Source organism: Chionomys nivalis, chromosome 6 (genome assembly GCF_950005125.1).
Source record: "Chionomys nivalis chromosome 6, mChiNiv1.1, whole genome shotgun sequence".
Taxonomy (NCBI): Eukaryota; Metazoa; Chordata; class Mammalia; order Rodentia; family Cricetidae; genus Chionomys; species Chionomys nivalis.
In genome coordinates, this window is record NC_080091.1 from 51,875,623 (window position 1) to 51,900,191 (window position 24,569).

Consider the following 24,569-nt stretch of genomic DNA (forward strand, 5'->3'; position numbering starts at 1 on the left):
GTGACAAACAGTTCTTTCTCTTTAAATTTTCATTTTGAAAGAAAGCTTAGAAAAATCTGACATTTAACGTTCATTGGGTCCAAAATAAACAAAGTTGTCACTTTCATTAAAGACATAAGTGCTTTTTCAAAATAGTTCATTTAAACAAGAGTCTTTAATCCACTAGGCCTCGTGTCCTTAAAGGAAGAAAAAGAAAAAGAGCAGTCTGGGGAGATGGGTCATTTCATGAAGCATATGAGGGCCTGAGATTTAGCCCTAGAACTCCTGTGCAAAGTTGAATGTGGTGGTGTGCCTTCGTAATCCTTGTACTATAGAAATAGAAATGAGAGGATTAATGGAGTTTGCTGGCCACCTAGCCTAACCCATAAAGAACAAGCTCCTGCTTCTAATTAGATGTCAAGTTTCAAGAAATAAGGTAGTTGTATTTTGTGGCGCAGCATCGGAGGTTCACCTCTGCCTCAACATTCACAAGTACATAGTGCACAAGAACCTGCATACTCATCTGCTCTTGTTCAAATGTTTCCACATAAGGAAGGAAGGAAGGAAGGAAGGAAGGAAGGAAGGAAGGAAGGAAGGAAGGAAGGAAGGAAGGAAGGAAGGAAGAGGAACTGAGGGTGAGGGGAGGGAGTGAGGAAGAAGATGAAAGTGACAACAGAAATATCTATATGTTGAGGAAAGACCATTGCCAGAGACACCAAGAGGTTCATCATCTGCAAGACAAAAAGAGAGGAAATCTGTCTGACCCCCTGATCAAAAACTTGCAGCTGTCAGAATAATGAGGGAATTAACTTACATTGTTTATGTAACTTTGGGGGTAGAATTTTGGTTATGGCAGCCCTAGGAGACTAATACACAGTGACTCAAAGGCTTCACATCCATTTTCTTCATCTAAGTTTGGAGCTAGCAGTTAGCTAATGCAAAACACGAAAGGTTTCTGGATCTAATCATTCAACATTATAATGAGTGGCTCTCTTAAAGGAGATTGAGTCTGTATAACAAATGCCAGGCTGATATCTCCCACTAATAATGTCAAGAGAATAGAGGGATTTGAGCCAGCATCTGTACCATCTGGCATGCAGAGCCTTGCTAACCATAACTAAGATAGGTGTGACAGTGGCTACCATTCTTCACTCAGGCCACTCTGGCCTAAGCAGGACTCGTGCAGCTAATGCACACTGTAAGAGCAGTTATTCATCTAATAATGGAATTCCCTCAGAACATTAATGGGATAGTCTCAGAATTCCTTTCATTTTTTAGAGATGGAATTTTGGCAATTAAAATATCATTTAACAAACTATTTACTGAACTAATAGGCTAAAAGATTGTAAGCTTCTAGATATAAGCCTTTGCTTATTTATGTAGAAACTAGACTTCTGAGGTTTGATGGCAGCTTTGCCCAAAATTTATCATTTGGCCAACAACATTCTATTTAATCCCTCTGACTTTTGTTTTGTTAGTCATAAAGCAGTGACAATAGTAGTTGCCTTATAGAATATTCTAAGATATAAATGAGCAGATAAATACATCATGCCACAATGCAATGACATGCACTTGGCGTTAAAATGTGATGTAAATACAGAAAAAAAGTGCTTTTTCCAAATTCTTCAATAATTTATTTTAAGGGTTTCCTCCTACATTCCAAAAATCTATTACGGAAGACCTCCAAAGTACGAAAGAAATTAATAAATAATATCAAAAATTAAATTTTGCAAGGACCACTCTGAGAGTGTAGAATGGATTTATTAAAGCCCTATTGAGACATATATAAAAGAAGTAGAAAATTCACATAGTAGATTTTCACAATCATGGACAAGAGCCCATGTATGGGTATATGGACTTCATTTGTTGGAAACATGCTTATGTGACCACCCTTTTTAAAAATTGTTGATGTAATATATAAATGAAAGATGGAAGAAAGAACTGGACATGACATGCATGCCAGCTTTATTCTATGAACTGTGTTAAGATCTTCAGATCTTCAACCTTAGTCATTCCTTTTCCTCATCCCATGAGGCAAATGTATTCATTCATACTGTTTTCTTTCTTGTTATACTTTTACAGATGAGGAATGTTCATGGGGGTTTTCAGGAGTAACCTGCATGTGAAGGAGATGGGAATGGCAATTGACAGTCATATTTATTTAACAGTAAATGTTGGTGTTAGCAGGATATGAAAGAAGATATGAGGGTCAGAAGAGGAACATATTGGAGCTTAAAGAAATATCTTGTTTCAGTAACTATGCTTGATATGTTATTTAATGAAGAAATGCCACTTTTAGGATAATAAAAGACCATGAATGGGGAATCACATACACACATGTACATGTATTATGGTATTGCTTTTCATACCAATCTGTGAAACTTTAATCAGCTGAAATTTAAAACCTGAAGCCAGTTGTGAAACCACATAAAGATTAAATTATAATTATTTAATTTCCACCAGTGACCTTTTTCCCTGGAACTTGACCTGCTATAGTTTAATATGAACTTAACATACAGACGAGTACCTGGCAAAACACGGGACTGTTGTGCTGTGGGTCTTGATAGGCAAATGAGTTTTAGTTGCCAAAAATGCTTTTAAAAGAAGGGGCAGAAAAAGATGTGGTTGAATCTCTAAGTGCCATTATGCAAGTTGTATAAATATTTTAATAGTGTGTATGTGTACCAAAAGGAGGGAGTGGAAGTTGCCAATCTAAAGTAAACCACAAGCCATACCTCTCCCTACTACTTAAACTAATCATATGTTAAATGATTTTCAACGTTTGAACTTAAACATTTTTAGACATATTTTTATTGCAGCAAACTAAGTAATTTGAAGTCAGTTTTCTTTGAGGGATCATGGTAGAAAGTTTTCTTAATAGCAAACCTCTGAGATGCTCAGTTGACTCCTGACTTTAAAGGAAAATTACCTTCACAGTCCCCATCCCTTAATTATACGTATGACCTAAGACTTATTCCAGTATTTCAGGAAGAACCGAAATCCTTGCATACTCAAGTCACTTCTATAAAATAAAGTAGTATTTTCCTAAAAACTATGCACAAGTTTAATTATAAGGTTACACCCAAGACCAATTGAACCTATCGACCTAGAACCTTTGAAAATATGGAATATGCTGCATTGTGCACTAGTAGCATATAGACCGAACAATGAGAATGTTTTCTTTTAAGTCAAAGTGGGCTTTGTGAAGCAGACTTTGGTAATTAACATATACGCTTAATATCAGATTTTCTAATAAACAGTGTTTATTGAACACTTATGTTATATGCCAACATTCATTTTATGGAAAGTAGAAGGCTGTTGGACCATGGGTGTTTACTCTTTTGGAAAAGGCAAGTATAAGATCATGTTACTTTTCTCATAAGATCATAATAATGAATGTATTTCATGATGTGTTTGACAACAGGCAGTTCTTTGCTGACACAATAAAGTCATTAAAAATTTGAAAGAAATGCTTTCTTTGACATTAAGTATTGTACTTTTGGGCAAAATATTAATAACACAGAGACCAATGGTTTGGAGATACAAAGGATGTTCTAAAAATGAGGCTTGTAAGGACCTTACCTGGAAAAACTAATATTGTATGAGTAAGGAAGTTTCTCGGTCCTGCATTTGAGTGATAGGGAACAAAAGGATGTACTGTCAAAAAAATACTTTAAAAGAATAATTCTTATACAGAAAGAGAAAGCGTACAATTTACTTTGAATTAGCTGAAAGACAAGATAATTTTTAAAAAGTAACACTAATGAACATCAGCCATTTTGATCAATATTATTGAAAGAGATTACTGCTTAAAGCTCTCCAAAACATTAAACTAACCAAGATAATATTCTGATAAGAACTTTTTCATTTGGTATGATGCATTGTACTTATAGATTACATTTGAAATGTTATCTGTGATGGCAGTTGTGACTGTCAGACACTGTCAACTTATTAGGTATCGTTTAGTGCACCCAATTATTCTTGGAGACTCACTGACAACTTATAGCTTACTTTGATTTATGTTTCAGATTTCAACCATTGACATCCATCTGTGGCTTCCACCAGATACTATTATACTTAGGGTATCTTTTGCCTATGGGTCTAAGCATGTCTTGGAGGCATATTCTAATTAATTTCACATTATTGGTTAATGGAAATAATTAATTTAGCCTATTAGCAAAGTCTTACAAACAACAAGATATTCTATAAAGCATTGCCATATTATTTGCAGGGATTTGTAATTTGAAAGACTCATGTAACTGTAGCCTCCCGTGGAACAGTGAAACTGGAACTGAGTAACAGAAACAAGAACCAACTCAATCATTTTATAATACCAATGCATGACAAGGCTAGGAATGTATAAATGTAGTATTAATGCAACTAACCAAACAAAATGGGATATTTGTGAAAATGAATGAAGCTAAACAGAGACAATCATGAGCAGACTCAGAATACATGGTTGTCAGAGATCCACAGGATGAATGGTCACTTTCTTGGTGCTCATTGTGAATAATGGTTATTTCCATTGAAAAGACTCACTGGTCTTTGGCTTATCTTAAATCACCTCACAGAAGAAACACTTTGGGAGTTGGAATAAGACTGCCTTCCATAGGCTTAGGTATATGAAAACTTTCAAAGTCAATTCTAACGATAACTGAGTTTGTTCTGTGGAACAGGCAAAAAATACCTATCTGGAAAAGAGAACAGACTGAAATGCAGAGACAGGAGAAAGTAAGAATTTTATTGAGCCCAAGTTGATAGTTCCTGTAAGGATGGAAGCACGCAGCCAGATTTAGGATTTCACAGAATGACACTGGGTTTAGCATTTTATAAAGTGTCGGGTACCTCCTATATTCATTATAATAACAGAGATGTTTGCCCTTGTATGGTCATTTTTCTTTTCTACCACATTTCCCATGACAATGGAGCTCAGATATTTTGTCCCTGAGTAAAACATTTCCTACCACAGTCTTTCCCATGAGAAGGAAGCTGAGCTCCTAGGAAGCATATCCTTGTTTTTCCTACCTGTACATGCATTATATAGATATATGTACACTCATACACAGAGAGAGAGAGAGATGTACACACACACACATAAGCACACACAAATGTATTCATGCACACAAGAAAGGATGGATATATGTATATGTATATATATACATATATTTATCTATATATACATCTATCTAAATCTATTTATAATCTATCCATCCATCTATCCATTCATATCCATCTATCTATCTATCTATCTATCTATCTATCTATCTATCTATCATCTATGTATCTATGTATGTATGTATGTATGTATGTATGTATCTATCTATCTATCTATCTATCTATCTATCTATCTATCTATCTATCTATCTATCTATTTCTCAACTTTGGCCCAGTTGGCAGTACTGTCTGAGAAAGCGGTACAACCTTGCTGAAAGAAGTATACCACTGCGGCAGACTAAGAATTCATAGCCTGGGTCACGTGCAGTGTGCTCTCTCTGCTTCTTGTTTTAATAGAAGATAAAAACCTTTCAAATTCCTGCTCAAGCCATCATGTTTGCCTCTGACTACCATGTATCCCTGCCACGATGAACACTTATCCATCTGGAAATGTAAACCAAATTGACTCCTTTTTCCTTAAGTTGCCTTATCTTGTGGTATTTTATCAAAGCTTCAGAAAAGTAATTAATAGTGTCAGCATCTTTTCCTCAGACTGTATGAGATGAAGTGGGGAAGTTCTACAAACCCCAGCCCCCAGGAGGCAATCAAAACTATGAATAGTCATTGCGATTGCAATCCTTTTCCTGATACTGAACTCCAAAAACTGCAACCAGGCCATTCTGGTTTCAGTGTGTTACCATGGAATTAGCATCACTCCTACTTCCAACTCTTTTGCTTGATGGGCTATAAAATCTATAAAGGCTGAAGCAAGGAAAAAGGAGGCTTTTCTACAGAAAAGTATTGCCGGAAGTTGTGCCAAGGGCAATAATACACAAAGAGTCAGTACCAGGATTCAGTGAAGGATCCAGAACTCTGACATCTGCCAATCCATTCTCGCTGTATATCTCCAATCATTCCTGTGATTATTTCTTCATATTGAGGCATTCCCTGTGTATTTATGCAAGTGGCATAATTTGATTGTTTCTGTCTCCTCAGTCTAAAAATTAGGCGAAACTAATTTGAGTGCTTCAGAATGAATTCTCACCTTTCAGGTATTGAATAGGATTTGACTGCCCTTGGGATATGTGTTTTTCTATGTGTGACCAGGGAAGGCAAGAGCAAATTGTACAGATACCAAATTCCTACCAGAATGTTCAAGGTAGTAACATGAGAAAGTATGTTCTAGGAAATATATAAATATATATATCATTGTGTGCTGGAGGTAATCTCATCAAAATTTTTATAACATTCTAATATTTATTTTTCAAGAATAAGACAAATGTTGTTACTTACGGTTTTTGAGTAATTTACTCAAAGCTGGTGAAAACTGGAGTCCAATAGGCTTTTCTTTCTGACTCAGCTTGCCTCCCATTAAGTGCAATGGGGACCTCTGGTCTCTTTACTTCCCTATATGAATCTCCAAGGTATCTTTAAGCTTTCTGGCTTACTCTACTTTGGGCCCAAGGCAGGTGTCTCTGAAGCTATATACATTCAGGAGTCTACATTACCTATTTAAATCCCTTCTCCTTCCTATTCTACCCCCAGAGCAAAACCCAGTACACTTTATAGAATATAGATTTCAAAAGCAAGGCGGTTTTAAGGAGAGTCAGTAGGGGGGAAATCTCTTATGAGCTTTTTAATTACGGTCTGAATACAGCTGCTTCTAAAACTGAATGTGCAATAATTTTGCATTAGCTTTCTTTTGCAAAAGCAGTAGAATAAAGCTTTAAGTCTAGTATTTTTGTTATATCCCTAATAATGAAAGACTTGTTTTAGAATATGCTTGTAAAATATATTTAGTTATTTAAATACATATGAAAGCTTTAAAATATATTTCATGGGTTTATATTTATTATTTGTCAATTTAAAATATTACAAAAGAAAAAAGTCCTTGTTGAAAAGTAGAGATTAAGCTCTCTTGTAGCTGTGATTTTAAGTAATTCCTTTCACTTGGGGCACTTGGGATGATCACCATGTGTTAATATTTGTGACCAAATAGATAGCCCAGATAACATATTGCTGAAGTCAACTCCAATACTGAATAAAAGGCAAACTTGGAATTCAATATTATCTTTCTTTTTCTTTCTTTTTTTACTAGCTTGTCCTGCAAAAGCAGAAAGGATGGTACTACCAAAAATAATTGTCTGGATAGAAGAAAAACAGCTTCCTTATCATCTTTCAAAAAGGATGAGAAAAGGCTAAACAAAATAGTAAAATGCTGACAACCTGGAGGTTTGGAAACATTGCAAAGACTTTGAAATCTGAAGATTAACTGCAGGAGAACATCCAGGGTGAAAGTGGAGGAGGCGGGCTATGCTGTATTTAGCTTGGCTTCTTGAGTGTAACATGATGGGACTTGCAACCCAGAAATATTTTCTTAGGTATATTCACTGGGGAAGGTGAGCATGATTACAGCTGTGCTGACTTCATGCAAATCAAATTGGCGTTATGGACAATTAATCTTTTGAAACATTAGGATAGCTCTGTAATTTCTCACTTTTGCAAAAAGAAAGGGGCAGGCAACATAAATCAAATTACAGTCTGTAGGCAAGAAGTTTTTTTTTTTTTAATTGACAATGTAAGACAAAGACTCACTAAAATTTTATTACATTGGGTTAACCCATAATTCATAACAGGCTGTCTAGTCCTAAACACGAATAATTACACACTAATTCCTACCTAACTTGCTTTTTATTCTCATTCATTTAGACTTCAGGTTGAAATAATTCATCAAGGAGTTCAAATGTCTTACAATGCAATGATACTTTGATATACTTGGAAATTTTACATGCAGAAAGTCATGGATGACTGACAATCTTAAACAAACAAAGCATAAACCTCCAAAACATATTCTTAAAGCTAACCAATGTAAGAAAAAGGAAAGTAATGCAGGTAGGTGTAAATGGGAAGTAAGTTTGGCTACTATAGACTCGGAAAATCAATTAACATTTAAAATAAATTAAAACAAATGTATACCATCCAGACATTAAAATTTTTCTAAAAATAACATTCTATTATATTTTTAACAGATAAGCACAGTTATTACATTTACTAAAATCAAGATAAAGATATTGTTCTAGTTAAAGTAGAGGACCAAAAAAAAAGTCAGTTCTTGCTACAGGTTGAGTTTCTTATTTGGTATCTGAGACAATTAAATGGTTAAATTCAATTCTCAGTTATTGCCCACATGTAATATAAACAAGGTCATTACCTCATCCATATTCTTTCTCCCATGTACACTGGGAGTCTCTTCTAATTTTTCTTTGTCCTATTTTTATTTGTATCAAATTTTATTTTAATTGCTACATTACTACCAAATGAAAATGAAATATTGCTGACAGGATGAGGTGAAATTATAGGTTTTCAACATTCCACAGATGGGCTGGTTGCCTGATAAGGGAACCGTGTTTTTCCAATTGTAAGTATGGAAGTCATTGCCCAAGTGCTATTATGGATATCCAAAATGGAATACAAAATTACATTGCTTCAGGAAGCAGGTGGCAAGAACACAGGAGTATGACTGTCGATCGCAGACTACACATTAGATTAGACCACGTTACCTAATTTCCCTCAGCTCAATTTTAGCTCCTCTATTACAAGATCTATTACTCCCACCCCTCTCACTAGGATGAGCTTGGGAATATTTCTCTAATGAGATACGTTTTTCTAATGTTTGTGTACCTATTAATTTTTCATAACAGTGCAGATTTGATTTCTCTATCAAGGGACTTTGCCTCATTCATTGGTAGAATGTCAGTTGCAAAATGTCCAGTTTATTGCCAGTCCTCCATAATTTTAGGTGAAGTTAATGAAGAAAGGACTAAATGAAATATTTAGTGACATCAATTATAAAATTCAATTATAAGAAGGCGATATACTTAGTCAACAGAGAACACGATCTTCCCATACCGTGTGAGCTCAGTATAGACATCTAAGAGGCCTAGAAAGTCAGAGAACACATTCCTCATATCTTACCTGTAATAACAGAAAAAAAAAAAAAAGCTAATGCAACTGAATGTTTGACATAGATACCATGAAAGAAAGTACCTCAGTAAACTAACACAGTCATCTCTGGTATTGACATAATAGGCATTATTTTACGGTCATGAAAACTGGGTTTTGGAATTTGGAACTTGTTTAAAGTCCCTCTCCAGTTAACAATGAAGCTTTATATGTGGCCAATTGTTTAAGGATTATGTCATTCTATCCACAGCGCCTCAAGCCCTACAGCCAGCCAGCATCTAGACCAGGACTACAATTGACAGTTTCTTTTCCTTCTAGTATTATCTGACAATCTTTTGTAAGAAACTTCTAATAAGCTTCTAAAATTAGGATTAATATCCAGTACATTTTGGATTTTAGTTTAGAAGAAGATTTTATGAAGTTACTCATGAAACAATCTGGCAGATGCATCAACTGACAAGGATTGTATTGTAGTTTCAGGCCCACATAGTAGTAGGATTCTGGGAGGTGTAAAAGGATGAGCTGAAATCGACTGAGTAACATATGGAACCATAATATTTCTATTTTATTTTAAAAGTATAACAACAGAATGTTCTTTAAAGAAATTTTTATTGATGACAAAGATACACAATGGTGTCTAAGGAGACAAAAGGAGGAGCAGGGTATTGGATGAGAGAAACTGGGAACATAAATTAGTATGTTTGTGTGCATGTATGTATGTATAACTGCATAATGTGTATGAATGCATATGTATAAATGCATAATGCAAAAAACTCACATGCAATACCATATGTTATAGACATATATATTGCACATAGATGTGTGCGACATCTTAAGGAGATATGGAAAATGGATATGTCAATTATTCATATATGTAGAATTGTCTATACTGTATGTAAAATGACGTAAGTTTCTTATTTCACTGTGACAAGATCCACAGGCATTTTTCTCCGTTCTTGCCTATTCGATGCCTTTGGGAATGTCATTCCATGATGATAGCTTGTTTGCTTTCATTCCCCTGTATGTAGGAAATCAGCTGCCTCTCCTCCCTGACTTTCTGTGCTGCTTTTCAGTCTCCATAAAAAGGGCTCCATCAGCTGAGGACATATTTCTGTGTCCTTTTGTTTGTTTTTTAATAATCATTTGTATTGAGTTTAAAAACAGGGGTCTTTAAGTCCTACTGTGAATCTAACTTTTCGGCTGTATAATGCCTACAATGTTGAAAATAACATTCAGCTAAGATGTTTTCATTAAGTGTCTTTTGTTCAACCACTGATGGTAAAATAACACAAGAGAGAAAAAAAGCATATCTCTTTTCCATTTAGACTTATTAAATATTCAAGTGATTCCTCAAATACACTCAGCGTTGCTGTGGCTTCATTAAAGTGCAGCTTCATTGCATTTTACAATGGAACACTGGCACAATATGCTTCCTGCCGTGGCTACCCACAAGCAAACAGATTGCTGCATTCCTCAACAGTCAAAGCTCAAAAGCAGCCCAAAGTCAAGAGTATTATAGTAATCAAGGCCGCAGGTTAGAGACATGGATAATGATGGTAAATTCACAACACTAAAAAGAGGCCACAACTTCCTCATCAAATGCAGATAAAAAATGCAGTCCACTCTTGTCAAGTATTAGTATCTTTTTCTCAAAGGTCACTTCTAAAGACCTCCTTCAGAAAGCTTGTAAGTCTGTCAGGAGGTCATGGTTCTTAGAAAATGTTTGAAATGAATAAAAATAATTTGCAATACACTGTTAAAAGCATAACTGTATAATATAAAGTAACACATGAAAAATAAATCCTAACATAAAGAAATCAAGATATATACGAATTAATTTTGTATTTGTAATGATTGAGAATATTCAGGTACAGGGAAGAAGATGAGAGAAAACCAGAGTGAGGTATAAAAGCCAGAATCAACCCAATTGTTTTAATAACTGCTATATGTTAGCAACATTCAAAATTATTTGACTTACAGTTTTAAGCTTTTATTAATGTTTGTGTTCTGTGTGCAGAGGTACACGAATATGAGTGTGTGTATGTAGGCCTAAGGAGAGCCGTAAGTATCATTCTCAAAGATGCCACCCAGCTCCTTTGAGATTGGGTGTATTTTTTTTTCCTGGACCTCACTAAGTATATTAAACTGCTGTCGTACTTAGACTTCTATCAAAGGCTTTTAATTCTAGCACATGAAAGTAGAGGCAAAAAGATATCTGTGAGATTAAAGCCAGCCTGTTCTATGTAGTGAGTTCCAGTACAGGTAGGGCTATATAAGGAGAGCAGCCTAAAAATCAAAAAGGCATCAACATGACCAAAAACATCTTGTGGAAGAAAAGTTGAATTTCATCTTACAGCATGTAGAGCAAAATTGTTAGGCAGGTTAGGAACTTAAGACAGAAACTGAAGCAGAGGGCCATGGAGGAAAGCTGCATTCTGGCTTGCTCCTCGTGGCTTGCTCAGCCTTCTTTTTTATGGCTTCCTCATTCACCTGTCAGGGCTAGAACCATACATAATGGGCTTGTCCTCCTCCATCAATTGCTAAATAATAGTAAAAAAAAAAGTCCCACATTCTTGCTCATGGGTCAATCTTCTGGATGTGTTTTCTTAGCTAAGTATCCCTTTTCCTAAACGACTGGGTGAGCATCAGGTGGATGAACCAACCAGCACTACCGGTTGTTGATGGAGACTGCTTGTTGGTTCCCGGCTGCTCAGCCCCAAAATAATCACATGGAAACCATATTATTTAAATCACTGCTTAGTCCATTAGCTCTAGCTTCTTATTGGCTAACTCTTACATATTAAATTAACCCATTTCTACTAATCTGTGTATCACGACGAGGTGTGGCCTACCAAGAAAGTTTCAGCACATGTCTCTGGCAGCAGCTCCATGGCTTCTCCCTGACTCTGACTCCTTTCTCTCAGCATTCAGTTTAGTTTTCCCCGCCTAACTAAGCTCTGCCCTGCTATAAGTCCAAAGCAGTTTCTTTATTCATTAATGGTAATCACAGCATACAGAGTGGAGTCCCACATCAACTGGTTGGCCAGAATTTCCCAGCGATCTTAGTGTTGCTCTGATTTATACACTGCTAAGATTACAAGGGCTGCCAGACTCAGAATTTTTGCCTGTGTCCATGGAACAAATTTATGTTGATTCCCTTCTAGATACCTTCACAAAGCCTGTAAGTCTACCAGAAGGACATGCTCTCAAGAGATACTACTTGAAATGAGTAAGAAATAATTTATAATATATTGTTTAAGACATATTCACATATTACAAATAACAAATGAAACAAAAATCACACCATTATGAAAGCAAAGTTTGCAGTTGCTGATAATATATAAGCATAGCCTCATGTATATTTGTAAAAAGCCCATAACTCAAGGCAGGTGTGCATATACACGTGTACATTTTAGAATTGAATAACAAGGTGAATACTAAATAATTGGAAACACTTGCAAAGTTGCATAGCTGGCAAAGGAAGTTAGAATGACTTGTTAGGGCTTCAACTGTGTCCCTCTCCACTATATCTGTGTCTCATGAAAAAATGGTGTTTGGTTGTATGATAGGATTAAATGCACCTATTTTCATTTTTGCACTTTATTAAAGTGATTTAAGATAATTTATAGATCTTTGCTGTTGTGAGCCTAGCCTTATTGGCTGAACCATCTCTCTAGCTGCCGAAGTTATGAAATTAGCAGGTAAAGGGATGGAACTATTAAAGAAAACATTCTGAGTGCGGAATCCAAGAACAAGAAAGACAAATACAATATGTACTCACTTGCATATGGATTTTAGGTACTAAGTGGATGATAACCAAGGTACATTCCATAGAACACAGGGTTTAGGCATAGAATAATAGGGACAGGGGCATATTGTTCTCCCTAAGAAATGGAAATAGAGCAGACAGTAATGGATGGATTGGAAGGAGTTTCCTGGAACAGGAGGATCAAGTGGAGAGGGGTAAAAAGAGGGGCCAAAGAGAGGGAATACATAAAAGACAAATAAAATTAATGTCCATTTGATGGTAGTATGGAAAAATAATACAATAAAAGCTTCCTAAGATCTATACATACATGAATGAAAATTGTCAAATAACAGAGGAGACAGAGCCCCAACTGACCTGTCACCAAGCAACCAGTACCTGGTTGGGTTACATCTAACTGAGTTATTGGCCAAAGGGTCCCATGGGAGTTACCAAACAACTCACGTTGTTTCCAAGATTGCACATTTCTCCACAAAATCTGATGGGCAGTCCCCACTGCTAAAAATACCTACACAACTCATTGAACATGGAGAAGTGAAGCTGGTACCTACCTAGAGCCTTCAAACCTACGTAATAGCATCTTTAGTACAAGAAGGTACTCTGTCAGATACCAAAGGGGAGGGGACACAAACACCAATGCAGACACAAATTCTTTGATCTACAATGGTGTCTTTCCTGTGAGATATGCTGGTGCACTGTTGTCACCAGTATCAGAATTGTCTTAAGGACTACTTCATGAGATGAAACCCATACCTCACACTGCTTGTGTGACAAAGGACCTGAAATTACTCAGGTCAAGGAACTATGGTGGAGGCAAATAGTACTGTTTTTAAAAAGCAATAAAATGACTCCCAATGCTATTCTTCTACAATCATACATCACTGCCTTGCTTTGCCACCATCCAAGATGCTTCCTCCTGTAACAGATGAAATTAAATACAAAACCCCACAGCAGAGAGTGTTTTGTACAGAGTGGGAGACTTTGAAACACTTACCCCCTAAAAGGGCTATCTTCATTAAATCCATGCCCTTAGGGCTCCAGGAAGTTCACAGAAGGGGAGATAGGAAATGTAGAAGAACCAGAGTGGATGAAGCACACCAAGAAAATAAGACTGTCTAAATAAACAAGATAGACTCACAAATTAACTCACAGAGATTGAGGCAGCATGCATGAGGTCTACAGAGATCTGTACCATTTGGAAATGTAAAGCTAAAAGGATAACTGGACATATGTTCCCATGCAAAACCCAGATGCCATCTCCAATTTATAACCATTATAAAATGAAAATTTAGTTCCCTCCAAGGATGTCTCAACTGGGGATATAAATGAGTCATTATTTTACAGGTCTGGAGTTCAGATTAAAAAAATCAGTGTCATAGGGACAAAGTCATAGTATACTGAGCTATGTCCCTCACCTTCCAGCTTCCAAGTTCACATTATTCCAGGCCTTTTGTATCTTCTGGCAGTTTCTACCACTTTTGTTTCCATTATCCCAAAGTTGTCCTCCATCTTCAAAAACTGTTTACCTTATCCCCTGTGTAGAAGTATCTTGTGTTTTTTCTAATGAGAAATTCTAATGAGAATATCTACTGCCCATTCAGACAATTCAGGATAAAGTCTGTATATCAGACCCTTAAGCAAGCACTCCAACAAAGATGCTCTGTTTGTTGTTTATATTGCCAACTTGCAAGAGCTAGGAACTGTTATCTTTATGTGTTATTCACTCTATCCTCTAAGACATATTAAGGGATTTCAGGAAGATCACATGGTATGCATTTTGTGGAGTCAGACAGGATCCATGGTTCTTGCTGCTCAGCGGACTATGACTGATGATCATCATTGTTTTTATGACATTCTTCATTGTAAATTAATTCTAAGGGCTCAACGTGTTTTACACCACATTAGAGTTGACTTTATCCACTCCTACATTATCTCAGAAAAATACTAATTTTAGTCACATTATTAAAGTTTTATTTTAAAACTTACACTCTAAATATTTAACAAATGTCAATAGTGTCTACATGAAATAAAACCATGTTGGATAGCTGTTAACGTGTCATGTGAGTCTATCGCTTTGATACCAGAACTGAATGATGATGTGACATCAGGATGTTCTCAACTTTTAAACTTTATCTCAAAGGCTAATTTTGATTCTATGATCAATATTCTTCTTGCTTGATTTAAGAATAATAACTTCATACAGTTTAGGAAATTTTTCACAGCTACATTTATCTTATAATAATAAAACAAAGTCTACAAGGTAAGAAGGCATTATCAAACTAATCCAATGAATAAAACATAAAGCAGGATATGTTATAGAAGTTTCTTTGTTGTCATGACATTGAAATATATTATTTGGGGACATTTTAATACTGATTTCCTCTAGACCTTGGAAAAAACAAGGAAATATGAGTGCTTGTAGCAGAGGAGCACCACAAAGGGCTCACTCACTGTTGGAGCTATTCATCTTCGTTTGTGACATTACACAGACTGCAAAATCAGCTAATTTGATTCTGTGTAGTCAGCTTGATATTAATTATAAGGTATGGTATAACTATCACTTTCTATGTGGGTTACATAATCACCTGAATAATTTCCCTACATTTAATAATCCTGGCATATGCTAGGGTTTTCAAGATGTTGGTATCTGTGAATTCTATGAGTACATGTGTGTGCCTGTCTTTGTATGTGTGTATGCAAACATTTTAATTGAACTTAAGCAATGTTTGTATATAGAACATAGGCTGAGTGACATCATGAATCTAGAAATAAAGTTCTTAATGTTTATTCAAGTAGTACTTAATAAATTACTGTGTGTGAAGGCTTGAGAAACTTTATTGGCTTCCCTTAGTACTACCTTCTTTGTCTATAAAGCAGAGAGATCTCGAACAGGTTTGCTTTACATGTGTTGGAGCTCACATCACAATACATTTGTCCTTAATACCAGTCATGGATTTCATATTTCATTCGTGTTCTGAGGGTTTTCAGTCTTCTTTGTTGCAGTCCTTTCATCATATCCTCATATTGCTTTCTTTCAGAATGCAGCATTTTATAGTGAAACCATTAATTGCAGTCTCATGAAATCTCAGATGGGTACAGTGACTGTAGAAATCAGCCTAAGCATCATATGTGTTATATGCTACCACAGAATTTTGCTGTTTGTGAGCATGTTGCAATAGTATGTGATAAGTTGGTGTTAATAATGATAACATAACTTATCTCATAAAGAAAATTTCCAGAAGAATAAGCCAGGCTTTATCATATGACATAGTCTTTAGAATTAAATTTTAGAAGGCTTATAATGCAAATTTGGAACCCAAGTGAAGCAGACATTTTTAAAATTCTGCATTTTAGTTAGAAAGGCCTGTCTAAAGATGGGTCAAAGGAAGTCATGGTTTACAAAGAGATTGGTGTTATTAAAACAAAACTGGTTATTTCACTTAAGGGTTATGGGAAAGAAGCTTTGAGACAAACTCAGGAACCATGCAAACCCTTCCTGTGGAATACTCAAGTATATGAAAACAAGCACATCAACATCCCTCCCTAGAGAAGGTGTTGTTAGACGGCACCTGTTGCAAAGGTAAGGCAAGGAAAGTGTTTCACTGACTCAGCTACACGGTAATCACAGGCAACAGGTCTAAGGTGTCCAGGTAATTTGAAAGTCACTATGCTAGTTTGGCATGGTTCACATGGTGTAGGTTGTGCTAGAATGCAAAATACAAGAATTAGTGTTGTGGAGCTTTCCCCCCAGACACTTAGGAATAAATAATTTCTGCTGCTCTGAAAAAATGTATTTCAATTTATTCATGTGTTCTCTCAGTGGTGGTATTGTTTTTTTTCTGTTATGAGCAATTCTGCAAAAATACAAAGGCTTATATTTATTCCAAAAATATGATTGCTTTTTTTATATATGTACTGTTAGTAATAACAAATGTTTCAGACTGGTTAGTTTTATAAACAATGCTATTATCAGTGCATATAAGATTGATAAGATACTATGGAATCAGAGAACTTTTCATTCATTTATTGGTTAGTAACTTATTTTCCTTAGTTGTGTTTTATTTTTAATAAAATATATGCTGCAGCATAATTATTATAGCGATTATAAAAATATTCAAGGTCTCGACTTTTAAAACAACAATAGCAATTTGAATTTCCCAAAGTTTGAAAGTCATACTATATAGACTCATTATATTTCTACTATACTGTAGTAACCTAGAATATGGTGAATCATATTAATGAACAAGATACTTCATATTAAATACATGATTTAAATCTTGTGTAGGGTACAGGACATTTAATTTTAGCATTATCTATTCATTGTGTCCTCTTTTGAGTGTTTTGTTCCTAAAGACTGTATGCCTTTTTCTAGTGTTTCTAACAGGGTTGTGAAGTCATTGAATTAAATGTTTGTACCAACATTAATTTTTCCCATGTTGTCAATCTGATATGTTCCTGCTGTTAGATTCCTGCAACTCTTTATCATATATATTAAAATATGTGTGGTTTAAATTGTCTACATTCTATGATATAGTAGCAGGATTCACTAGGCTACATTTTGCATATATGTATGCATGTGTGTAAATATGTATATATGTATGCAGAAAATGTATGAAATATTTTTACAATATTTAAATCTCCTGGGTGTCCCTCTTCAAGTATTAAATCAACTATGAAATCAACTATGAAGAATTTGTATTCTTTCTTTATTTTATGTCTTCCCATATTTTTTTTTATTCTTTTTTAATTAAAATTTCCACCTGCTCCCCGTTTCCCATTTCCCTCCCCTCCTCCCAAATATTGCCCCCTCCCCCCAGTCCCCTCCCCCTATCCCCACTCCTCTTCTCCTCCCCCCACACCATTCCCCCTCCCTCTCGATAATGGAGAGCAGTCCAAATTATCTGCCCTGCGGGAAGACGAAGGTCTTCTATCTATGTCTAGGAAGGTGAGCGTCTAAACAGGCTAAGCACCCACAAAGCCAGTTCATGTATTAGGATCGAAACCTAATGCCATTGTCCTTGGCTTCTCATCAGCCTTCATTGTCCGCCATGCTCAGAGAGTCCAGTTTCAACCCATGCTTATTCAGTCCCAGACCAGCTGGCCTTGGTGGACTCACAATAAATCAGTTCTACTGTCACAGTGGGTGGGTGCATCCCTCGTGGTCCTGATTTCCTTGCTCATGTTCTCCCTCCTTCTGCTCCTCATTTGGACCTTAAGAGCTCAGACCGTTGCTCCAAATTGAGTCTCTGTCTCTACCTCGATCCATCGCCAGATGAAGGTTCTAAGGTGATATGTAAGATATTTATCAGTATAGGATAGGGTCATTTCAGGTTCCCTCCCCTCAGTTGCCCAAGGTACCAGCTGGGGACATCTACCTGGACACCTGCGAACCCCTCTAGAGTCAAGTTTCTTTCCAACCCTAAGATGGGTCCCTTAGTTAGGATATATACTTCGCTGCTCCCGTATCCTCCCTTCCTATATCCCAACCATCCCAATCCCCCGAGCTCCTCCCATCCTCCCCTTCTCATGTTTCTCATCCCATTTCCCCTTTGCCCCTTGCCACCTCACCCGCAAGTTCCCAGTTATTGCCCTGCAATCTTGTCTACTTCCCCTCTCCAGGTGGATGACTATATGATTTTCTTTGGGTTCACTTTCTTATTTAGCTTCTCTAGGATCACAAATTATAAGCTCAATGTCCTTTATTTATGGCTAGAAACCGATTATGAGTGAGTACATCCCATGTTCCTCTTTTTGGGTCTGGGATACCTCACTCAGGATAGTGTTTTCTATTTCCATCCATTTGCACGCAAAATTCGAGAAGTCATTGTTTTTTACCGCTGAGTAGTACTCTAATATGTATATATTCCACACTTTCTTCATCCATTCCTCCATTGAAGGGCATCTAGGTTGTTTCCAGGTTTTGGCTATTACAAACAATGCTGCTATGAACATAGTTGAACAGATACTTTTGTCATTTGATGGGGCATCTCTTGGGTATATTCCCAATAGTGGTATTACTGGATCTTCGGGTAGGTTGATCCCAAATTTCCTGAGAAATCGCCACACTGATTTCCAAAGTGGTTGCACAAGTTTGCATTCCCACCAGCAATGAATGAATGTGCCCCTTTCTCCACAACCTCTCCAGCAAAGGCTATCATTGGTGTTTTTGATTTTAGCCATTCTGACAGGTGTAAGATGGTATCTCAAAGTTGTTTTAATTTGCATTTCCCTTATCGCTAAGGAGGTTGAGCATGACCTTAAGTGTCTTTTGGCCATTTGAATTTCTTCTGATGAGAATTCTCTGTTCAGTTCAGTGCCCCATTTTTTTATTGGGTTCATTAGCATTTTAAAGTCTAGTTTCTTGAGTTCTTTATATATTTTGGAGATCAGACCTTTGTCTGTTGCAGGGTTGGTGAAGATCTTCTCCCAGTCAGTGGGTTGCCTTTTTGTCTTAGTGACAGTGTCCTTTGCTTTACAGAAGCTACTCAGTTTCAGGAGGTCCCATTTATTCAATGTTGTCCTTAATGTCTGTGCTGCTGGGGATAAACGTAGGAAGTGATCTCCTGTACCCATATGTTGTAGAGTACTTCCCACTTTTTCTTCTATCAGGTTCAGTGTGTTCAGACTAATATTGAGGTCTTTAATCCATTTGGACTTGAGTTTTGTGCATGGTGATAGATATGGATCTATTTTCATTCTTCTACACGTTGACAACCAGTTCTGCCAGCACCATTTGTTGAAGATGCTCTCTTTTTTCCATTGAATACTTTTAGCTCCTTTATCAAAAATTAGGTGTTCCCATATTTTTAAAGATTATCTCGAGGCTACCGGGTTGCCAAAACTAAAAATGAGGCAACATTACAAGGATTTGAAAGCATTTTATGACTTAAGAAGTTGCAAGGGATTATATTTCCTCATTATTCACCCTCTTCTAATTTTTCTGAGCTGTATTATTATGTAGATTTCCCCCAGCATTTTCACATAATTAGCCTAACCTCGACCCCACTACTCAGTAAAAAAATTAAAAGTAATATTTTGATTTCTTCAGACTAATTTAATATGCTTACATGTGTACTTGAATAGAACCAGGATTCATTATTTTTGAAAGGAAGAAATTTTAAGTATAGTTTACAAAAATAATGCTTTAGGAATGTCACACCATAAAATGTGTGTTTCAGAAGAATGCAAAAATATATTTTTTTATGAATACAGGTGAAAATTAACTATAATGTCAGGGTTTGTTCAAAGCATTTCAGTTAGTTTTTCTTTACTTAAAACAATTATTGTTCACCATAGTAGAGCTTTTCCATTTCTCCTTTATAAATAAAGATCTAGGAAACTCCAGAAACAATGCAAGCCATGTCTGTAATGGCCAAATGAACTACTGTGATGTTACATTAGCTGTCATGCTCTTCCCTTGTTCACTGCATGCTCTACGAGTCACCAAAGAAACTGACCAATCAGCAGATACTTTTTGAATATCAGTTCACTAATTTTATGATCTCAGATGAATTTCTAACATTAGTTATTTTGTTATGATCTAGAAAATGATTTTGCTTGCTTAGAATAGATCCTATCATGTAATAAAATCCTCATCTTCTCTTCAATTTTTGTAACTTCTATTGTTTTCATTTTACTTGAATTTATCTCTAATTTGCTAGCTCTTGTGTGATCATTTTACTCAATATTATTAATGAAACTTAAACTAATTTAAACACCTAGATGATGTACTTTACTCTAGATAAGATTAAAATTCTTTGTTTTAGAACTTAATCTAATTATTGAAAGATAAATTGGCTCCTATTGCTGTACATTTGTAGTACTTCTAGAAGGAAGCTGGATCTCAGTTAAGAGCACTCTTTCACTCAGTCGGTAAGTAGGGCAAATTATTTTGTGAACTTTTAAGACCCTAGATTCAACCAAGTTATCCAAGCTAAAATCCATAAGATTATCTGCCAAACCCACTGACTCGGAGAAGATCTTCACCAACCCTGCAACAGACAAAGGTCTGATCTCCAAAATATATAAAGAACTCAAGAAACTAGACTTTAAAATGCTAATTAACCCAATTAAAAAATGGGGCACTAAACTGAACAGAGAATTCTCAACAGAAGAAATTCAAATGGCCAAAAGACACTTAATGTCATGCTCAATCTCCTAAGCGATAAGGGAAATACAAATTAAAACAACTTTGAGATACCATCTTACACCTGTCAGAATGACTAAAATCAAAACACCAATCACAGCCTTTGCTGGAGAGGTTGTGGAGAAAGGGGCACACTCATCCATTGCTGGTGGGAATGCAAACTTGTGCAACCACTTTGGAAATCAGTGTGGCGATTTCTCAGGAAATTTGGGATCAACGTACCCCAAGATCCAGCAATACCACTCTTGGGAATATACCCAAGAGATGCCCTATCATATGACAAAAGCATTTGTTCAACTATGTTCTTAGCAGCATTGTTTGTAATAGCCAGAACCTGGAAACAACCTAGATGCCCTTCAATGGAAGAATGGATGAAGAAAGTATAGAATATATACATATTAGAGTACTACTCAGCGGTAAAAAACAATGACATCGTGAATTTTGCATGCAAATGGATGGAAATAGAAAACACTATCCTGAGTGAGGTATCCCAGACCCAAAAAGACGAACATGGGATGTACTCACTCATAATTGGTTTCTAGCCATAAATAAAGGACATTGAGCGTATAATTTGTGATCCTAGAGAAGCTAAATAAGAAGGTGAACCCAAAGAAAAACGTATAGTCATCCGCCTGGATAGGGGAAGTAGACAAGATTGCCGGGCAAAAGCTGGGAACTTGCGGGTGAGGTGGCATGGGGCTAAGGGGAAATGGGGTGAGAAACATGAGATGGGGGGAGCTTGGGGGATGGTTGGGATATAGGAAGGGTGGATACGGGAGCAGAGAAATATATATCCTAGATAAGGGAGCCATCTTAGGGTTGGCAAGAGACTTGACTCTAGACGGGCTCGCAGGTGTCCAGGGAGATGTCCCCAGCTAGTACCTTGGGCAGCTGAGGAAAGGGAACCTGAAATGACCCTATCCTATAGCCATACTGATGAATATCTTGCATATTACCTTAGAACCTTCATCTGGCGATGGATCAAGATAGAGACAGAGACCCAATTTGGAGCAACGGACTGAGCTCTTAAGGTCCAAATGAAGAGCAGAAGGAAGGAGAACATGAGCAAGGAAGTCATGACCAAGAGGGGTACACCCACCCACTGTGACAGTGGAACTGATCTATTGGGAGCTCACCAAGGCCAGCTGAACTGGGATTGAATAAGCATGGGATGAAACCAGACTCTCTGAACATGGCGGACAATGAAGGCTGATGAGAAGCCAAGGACAATGGCATTAGGTTTCGATTTTAATACATGAACTGGCTTTGTGGGAGCCTAGCCTGTTTGGATGCTCACCTTCCTGGACCTAGATAGAAGTGGGAATACCTTGGACTTCCCGCAGGGCAGGGAATTTGGACTGCTCTTCAGTACCTAGAGGGAGGGGGAACGGTGTGGGGGGAGGGAGAGAGGAGTGCGGATAGGGGGAGGCGAGTGGGGGAGGGGCGATGTGTGGTAGGAGGGGGAGGGAAATGGGAAAAGCGGAGGAGGCAGAAATTTTAATTTAAAAAGAACAAAATAAAAAAATAATAATTTTAAAAAAAGATTGTCTGCCAAATCTCTCTGCCTTAGGAAATCTTAAATTCTTGATTTTGTTTCTACATGATCATTACAGTTCCATAAGGTTTGTTTACAATTCGAAGCATCTCAGCCTTTGCTATGGAGGATCAGATGACTGTAAAATAAGGACAATCCTTCTCTACTGCTGTACTAAGGGTACAGACTTCCTCCAATGATGTGCTCCTCACACTTCTGTTCTACCTCTGGGAGACTTACCTCTAAAACATTGGCCCATCATGATCCCACTGCTCTAATAACTAAGCTCATACTGTTACACAGTCCTTTCGTGTTCAACTATTTTGCCATTCTGAGCCAGATGGGTATTCTGATATAAGCTTTTCCTTTGAACATGACTACTAATTAGAATTTTTAGATTAGTGTGCCAAAAAGTTGAAAACCATGAGTTTTTCCTTGAGATGTTCATTTGTATACCCATCAAATGGGAGGCAGTGCTTTCCACTAGGTTTACTTGTCTGTATCCTTTCACTGCTCTATCAGGAAATATTTCTACTGAATAGCTATGTGATCTACATTCAAAGAGCAGGTTCTTAAATATATGTAAGGCATGCACATATTTACATGAAATAATAATATATGTACTTACTTATGTAGATAAAAGCAGTTATGTTCCTATCCTGATATTGGTAGTTAATATCCTCAATCACTCACCCATCTTCCTCTCAAGGTACTCTTGTCATTAAACAGAACAAGCAATAGCTTTAACAAGTTGATAAGACAAACTAAATTAAAAAATAATATCTATCAAAGTACAGTAATAATTAATGGGTTTAATAATTATTCTGCATGGTTCTTAAATATTCTTTATTTTCATGTTACTTTATTAGATTGTGAAACCATAAATGAAAGCTGAATCCTAATTCATGATTTAATGTTTTACCTTCATCTAGACTGTTTCAGAAATCCATTGACTTAGATGTTGGTGTTCAACTTAGAGGAAAAATTCTATTTTTATTGTTCAGAAACTTCTTACTCAGATCTCAACTACAGTTATGCTAAAACTTTTCTTCATTTTCTCAAAATTCCATAACAAAAACTACTAGGCTTAAAAGTTGTTGCAGTTTATTTATCTTCACATAAGTCTGTAGACTCGAAGTCTGAGATCCAAAACCTAGCATGGTTGATTTCCAATAAGGAAGATTTTTCTTAATTATAGATGGCTACTTGATTAACTGTGTTTTCATTTCAGAGGCAGCCAATAAGCTTCATCCTTCCTTTAGAAAATATTTATCTGTATTTATGTATTCTTTGTGATGTATGTTATCCGTGTAAGGGTTACCACAGAGTTGAGAAGAAGGCATTCAGTCTCATACAGCAATAGGTGGTGTTGAACTGTCTGACATGGGAACTAGGAAACAAATTTGGGTACTCTGAAACAATAGTTAGCATTGTTAATTGCTGAGCTATCAGTACACATCACACACACTCACTCAAATATACATATATACATACACAAGAGAAATATTCGCACTAATCCCATCATTCAATCTTCATACTCATAATCTTATGTACATCAAATTCCTTGCCTCCAAATCATCAGATTGGAGATTGAAGATTCAACCAATGAAGTATAGCCTTCTTTCTTAAAGTTCTCTACCACATGATTTTAATCAAAAATTGAGATAACATATTTAATTTCTGACAATATTTATCCTGTAAGAGAATTTGTAATTCTATAGTCAAGTCTGGGAAGTTAAAGCGTTTTTATCAAAAATAATATTGATTCGGTAGCAGAGATGACAAAAATTGTATAAAAACAAGACATACTATGGAGAACAAGGAACAAAATCATTAAGTCAGAGAATTTTCAAGGAATCTGATACAAATTAGTCATTCTTTATAGTGTAGATCCTGCATACTGTTCTCTAAAATGCTTTCTTTATTTTGACTTAGCTATGAGGTTAAATTTTTCAAAAAGTTCAATTCTAGTTTAATTTGCTAAAAAAAAAAGTACCTATGATATAGAAATCTAGAACTCAAATGGA